The sequence below is a fragment of the Ochotona princeps genome, unplaced genomic scaffold (assembly GCF_030435755.1).
Source record: "Ochotona princeps isolate mOchPri1 unplaced genomic scaffold, mOchPri1.hap1 HAP1_SCAFFOLD_1117, whole genome shotgun sequence".
NCBI lineage: Eukaryota > Metazoa > Chordata > Mammalia > Lagomorpha > Ochotonidae > Ochotona > Ochotona princeps.
The window spans coordinates 37,758-43,398 of NW_026698100.1; the positions used below are offsets into that span (position 1 = coordinate 37,758).

The 5,641-nt window shown below is 46.0% G+C and overlaps 1 pseudogene; it reads left to right on the forward strand.

Moving 5' to 3' along the window:
* The first annotated feature begins 221 nt into the window (after nt 1–221).
* On the forward strand, nt 222–2,315 carry LOC131479067 (Golgi pH regulator-like; annotated as a pseudogene).
* The last annotated feature ends 3,326 nt before the right edge of the window (nt 2,316–5,641 follow it).

The following is a 5,641-nucleotide window of genomic DNA, read 5'->3' on the forward strand; positions in this document are numbered from 1 at the left end:
GGTGTCCAAATATAGCACGGCTTCTTCTTCTTATATACAGAAGCAGACGCAGCAGCAAAACGTGATTTCTAGCAATGCGGCAGGAGCATGTACATCGTGTGGGGGAAGAACTGGCGGATGGTGTCACCGCAGCACCAACTGCAGCGACAGCAACACCAGGAGGAGTGATAGATACGTAACTGGTAGTTTTTTGAAAGATGAGTGTTGTTCGCGGAGTAACGATGATTGTAGTTGCAGAGGGAACATGTTCTTACATGGTAAGATTAACAATATGTGGGGTACATGTGGAGAAGAGAAGTTAGGTCAACATAGCAGAAATCAGCAAAAAATCTTGACCTCCCCACAGCAACTACAACAACGCAAGACAGACAAGTTGATAGCAGGAGAAGAAGACGAGAAAAGCACACTCTCTCTAATGGAAAGGGGCTACGCATGTAAAACTACGGACTGGAGTCATTCTGTAGTCTCGACGGATAATGAAAAACAGAATATTCACAACTACACCGACATATACAGCAGTAATAGAAGCGTAAATAGTCATCATCATGATAATTATCATTCACGACTTCTCCAGCAGCAACAACCACAGACTCTTAATAGTAATGGTAGTAATACTAGTAGTGGTAGTGGTAATACATACAGTTCTAGCTGTGGTAGACATGGTGTTAGTATCAACCAAGTGTCTACAAGTAATAGGGGTAGCTCCTCTTTCATTGAGAGTTATTCTGGCAGTCAACGTGAAGGTCCTAGTACTCGTCTTCAGAGGGGTGAAGGCAATAATATGAAAGACATACTAGCTGCGTGGGTATCTCCCATCATAAAAACGTTTTTCTTTTTCGCAGAAAAAGAGGCGCTGGGACGCGGTCTGTGAACCATGGCAGCCAAAAAGGTCTACTATGAAAATCATAGGTGAGGACGAATCAGAAGAGAGAGACGAAGAAGAAGGATACTACGGAAAAGCCAGCAATGAAAGAGACACTCTAGAAACAGCGGAACAAGAAGCAGGAGGAAGAACCGCTCTTCTTGAGCCAGTCTCTTCCGATAGTAATGATAGTAATAAGGCAACATCATATGAAGAAGACGGAGAGAGAGAAGAAGAAGACGGAACAGCAGCAGCAGGAGGAGGAGCAGAAAGACAACCGTTCGGGGAGTGTAAAAGTAGCAAGATTGAATTGTGTACGTGGCCTCAGAGAAGCAGAAGACGAATAGGAAGAAAGAGAGGACTCATGGAGGGAACACCTTTCACGAACACCACTTCGCGAATGTATCATAATATGTTTTTAGGAGGTGGAACTAATGGAGGCTATAGCTTGAAAGCTTCGAAAAGCTCTAGAGGAGCAAATGGCGGCAACAAACTTGGGTTTAAAGGAAAGAGCGTGTGGCGCTGGATATGTGGAGTCATACCGCAACAGCAGCAACAAGAAGAAGAGTTGAAGAGAAAGAAAAAATCTCTAAGGCCATGGCTTTTGAAAGCATTTCACACGGCAACATATACCAGCGAAGACGACGAGGAGGACGGAGCAGACGAAAACGATGATATGCAGAATCAGACAAAACAACGTAGAAAGCAACAGCAACATCTAGAGGGCTGAGATTACAGCGCTCGAAGAGCTCTCTCGTGAGTTATTCGTGGCTCTCGATGACCTCTGTACACTCGCGTGCACAAGCTATATACAAAGAAACACTTGCGGGCCGACTGCATAGTGTTCTAGCATGGATAATGGCTTTTGTTTGTGTGTTTCGCGTCGGTTCTGCAGGTGTGAATGTGATATGGGGTAGGTCTATGATCAATAAGGATAGCCATCATCCTCGCGTTGTTGCAGCTGCTTCTGTTGTTGCTTCAACTATTGCAATTCAAGAGGAAAGAGGTGGAAGGATGCAGCCAGATCCGGCTACACGGTGTGTTGGAAGTTGTATTGCAGCAACTGCAGGTACCTGTAAATGTCGCAGCCGTCTCTCCATATCTATCTTTATTACTACTGAGCTGCATAATTGCACTGACCATTAGAGGGTTTTTTGAAAAATTGTTAACGGTCTTCCGACATATTAGTACTTCCTCCGTATGGGCAGCAAATGTCCTAGCCCTTGTCATGGCAGAAATCATGGGATTTTATTTCTCTGCATGTGTACTGCTCACACGTGTCTACCTTCCACCTGCATATCGAGATGCTGTTACAGAGGTACTTGCGCCTTCTCTCGATTTCAGAGTGTTCCATCTTCACTTTGATCGGGTCTTTCTGGTATCATCCATCGCATCTTTCTTTATCATGATACTTTCTCACAAGCACTGCGCCGAAAAAATTAAAAGTCTCTGAAAGAAATGCAGCAACACTTTTATCGTCTCTCTCACATACCCTACGAAAATTTTCGTGCCAGTACTCTCTGTGATTTCGACTCATTCTTGTAGAGAAGAAATAGTTTTCCACGGAAACAGAAAATTAAAGATGGCCAATAATATGAAGGATAAGGAAAAAACACCGTAACATATGACAACATCCGGACAGAGGACACACCGAAAACACGAAGAGAAAATGAGAAAATGAGCCATTGATACAGAAGCAAAAGCAGGAGTAGCGACAAACGAAAGACAAAATAAAAAGGATGATGCAGAGAGAGACGGGTCGGAACCAGAGCGCTAGCGCAACCAGCAGCCAACGTCCTGGTTGGATATTTGCACCTATTCCAAACTGCTGTGAGTGTCGGTTTTCCACCAAAATGCCGCGTTTCGTCATTGACCCATAGAAATTTTACTTGAAGACAATTGCGGATCTGATGGTAGAAAGTCTATGTATTAAGTGTGAGTGATAGACTTAATTCTTTTTACGGTATGCGGAAGCTTTTTTTTTCTCTCCGTGAGTCGTTTTAGATCCATATATGTATATATGTATCGGATGAGCGTTTGTGCGCTTGTGAAAAAAAGCCGAATTCGTGGGCTGCGTATATATATGAATATGTTTACATTTACCGACATGTGTAGCTGTACAGGCGTTTATGCAAATTTTGTAAGTTTTCTTGCTGCCAACAGAGCGTGTGCAAGGTCATACATCTGAGTTTGAATGTATATGGACACAAGGGCACAATTGTCTCTTTCTAATCTCTTACTCTGCTTCCCCATACGAGTGGTTTTGTACTGAAATACGAACCGCTCAGAGGTATTTGACCGCCGACGGAGCCGACGCTTTTGTGAGAAGACGGGAATAAAGAGAAACGTAAAGACCGCTAGTCGTGCAAACAGACACACCAAGAATAAACCGGCGCCTGTGAGAGTGAAGAAGACTTCTTGATCATGCGGTGTACGGGCAGTAATAGCTTCCACCTAACGTATTGTGTATACGTGGGCGTGCACTTATGTCATGTATCTCTGCTCATGAAATAAATAACAGTGGTAGCTGCTTCAGTTGGCTGCCGGTTGGTTTTCACACTCTTGTCCCTTTGAATCACTAGGTGCACGACCCTAAGGCCAACGCCACTCCCCGTCGTATTTCTCACTATTTTTCACCGAAGCCACCTTCAGCTGCATGTTAGAAACGGGGCGGACGCAAGTCGGACTCTCACGTCACCTCAAAAAAATTTGTGGCTGCGTAAAATGAAAGGCCGGCGAATTACCGTTAGATTCCCAGTGTCTGGTCACAGTTCAGACCAGCCGCAGTACGTAGAGCTGTCAGCCTGCATAAATAAATTGCCGGCAGCATACTGATGCTGTCAGAGTTATCTACCCACTAGTACACACGTAAAATACCGGCGACATGCCGCTGGCCCACCAATTTCTGCTTCCCTCGCGAAGTCACGTGGCACGCACGTCAAAAGAGGGCAACACGCCAAGTGTTCTGCAGGCCATGCATACTGAGTGGTCTAAATGAATGAATGGCCGGCGACCGACTGCTGAATTTGGAAAAACTGCTGTGGTTAATTCTAAGCGCACAGATAAGACGCCTCCAGGAGTCCATAAGCATTCGTGTGTGTGTGAAGTAGTCGTTGTAAACATGATTGTAGGACAGGCGACTCGCCACTGGCGTGCAACTTCATGTCGAGGAAATCACTGAATGAAAGAAACAAAGTTGAGCGAGGCCCCATGAGATTCAAGTGTATGTTCAAGAAAGACTCTGCAAGGTACACAAGAGCATGCCCGACGACGCACCGTTGATATCTGATAGCTCTCTCTGGCACATTTCAACCTTAAAGAGAGGGGGCGGGCGGTGAGCTCAGAGTGAGTGTTTCGCTGCTGCCCTGGAAAAACGTATTCGAGGAACCTGAAGGGTGTCGGTGGCGCGCGCATCAGATTGCATCTTTTCTTTTGTGCGTAAAGCTGTGCGCGCCAGTTTATGTATTCACGGGAACACCTGCGTCTGCCGATACATATGGAGGTACATGCATGTGAACGTCGGTCGACAAAAGGATGTAGCTACGCGCGTTTCTATCATACATACTTGAGTATATTAGCTCTGTACTAAGCGTGTAAAGATTGACATATGTACTGAGACGCCTGAATATTTTCCCTCGTGGATTTCAGTACGCGCTCGAGAGCAAGCGCTCGTGGTTGAGTTTTCCCGACTACTGCTGCTGTTGTTGTTCCAGCAAAACACGTGCTCGAGTGTGGAGGAAGAAAGCGAGTAGAGAATCAGTGAGATAATGATATATTTGTGGTCGCCTGTGTCTTCCACATTGCGGAAAAAAAAGAAGATTCAGACTGCTAAGAAACGGATCCAATCCACTGGGGACCCATATGCATAATGAGCACCTTGTTGTTCTCCCATCGTGATCATCCATCGTGATCAGCCGTATCGCAGCGGAGGGACAGCCTACTTAAACGAAACGTAGCCAGCGGAACATTACAAAAGCCTGAACACATTCATTTTCTGTGTTTGTGCGCAGCAAGCCAAGTGTATGCAAACCTGGCTGTCGCCCGACCTGAGCTGAGTTAAGGTGAAGCCACAAACAAATGGTTATACACGTTGGAAACCGCTCGAGTGTCTACTTTTTTGTGCTGGTGTATATAGGTCGGAAACCTGAAGGGTAAGTCAGCAGCCGAACAAGCGAAAGACGCACGCGGGCGAAACTGCGGACACTCGCGGCTTCCTGCCTTGTCGTGTCTGCCACTGTGTTCACTGCCGTTTTGTTGTACAGGGTAAACCGTCAACACCGGAATTGACGAGCCCATGCCACTCGCGTGCTGTGGGAGCCGCGATTGCGTCTTCAACGTCTCTTCAGGAGGCCAGAAGATACATGCACGCGAGCCACATAATTTTTCTTCTGGCCATTATCTTTTTTATGCGTATAGAGAGAGAGAAGGAAACATGTATACAGACGCGTACACGAAATAGTACATGCGTGTATGTAACTGAGGTACAATGGACGGACGCGACACATTTTGCGACTGTTTATGTATGATCCCCCGTTCTACGAGCACAATGAGCTCTTCCAGCATAAGGGACCAGCAAAGTGACTTTGAATTAGACGACGCGCCGGGTAATCGGCGTCGTTTCCCATTTTATTCATACATCCGTTTGGATGCCTCTGAAACGTCTTCACACTTATCAACGACAAGCACCTTATCGTAATAGGGGTTTATAGTGCTAGGCATGTACACATACACGCAGTCATATTGGGACAGACTCGCCGACGCGAGTGACCCTGGGTGACC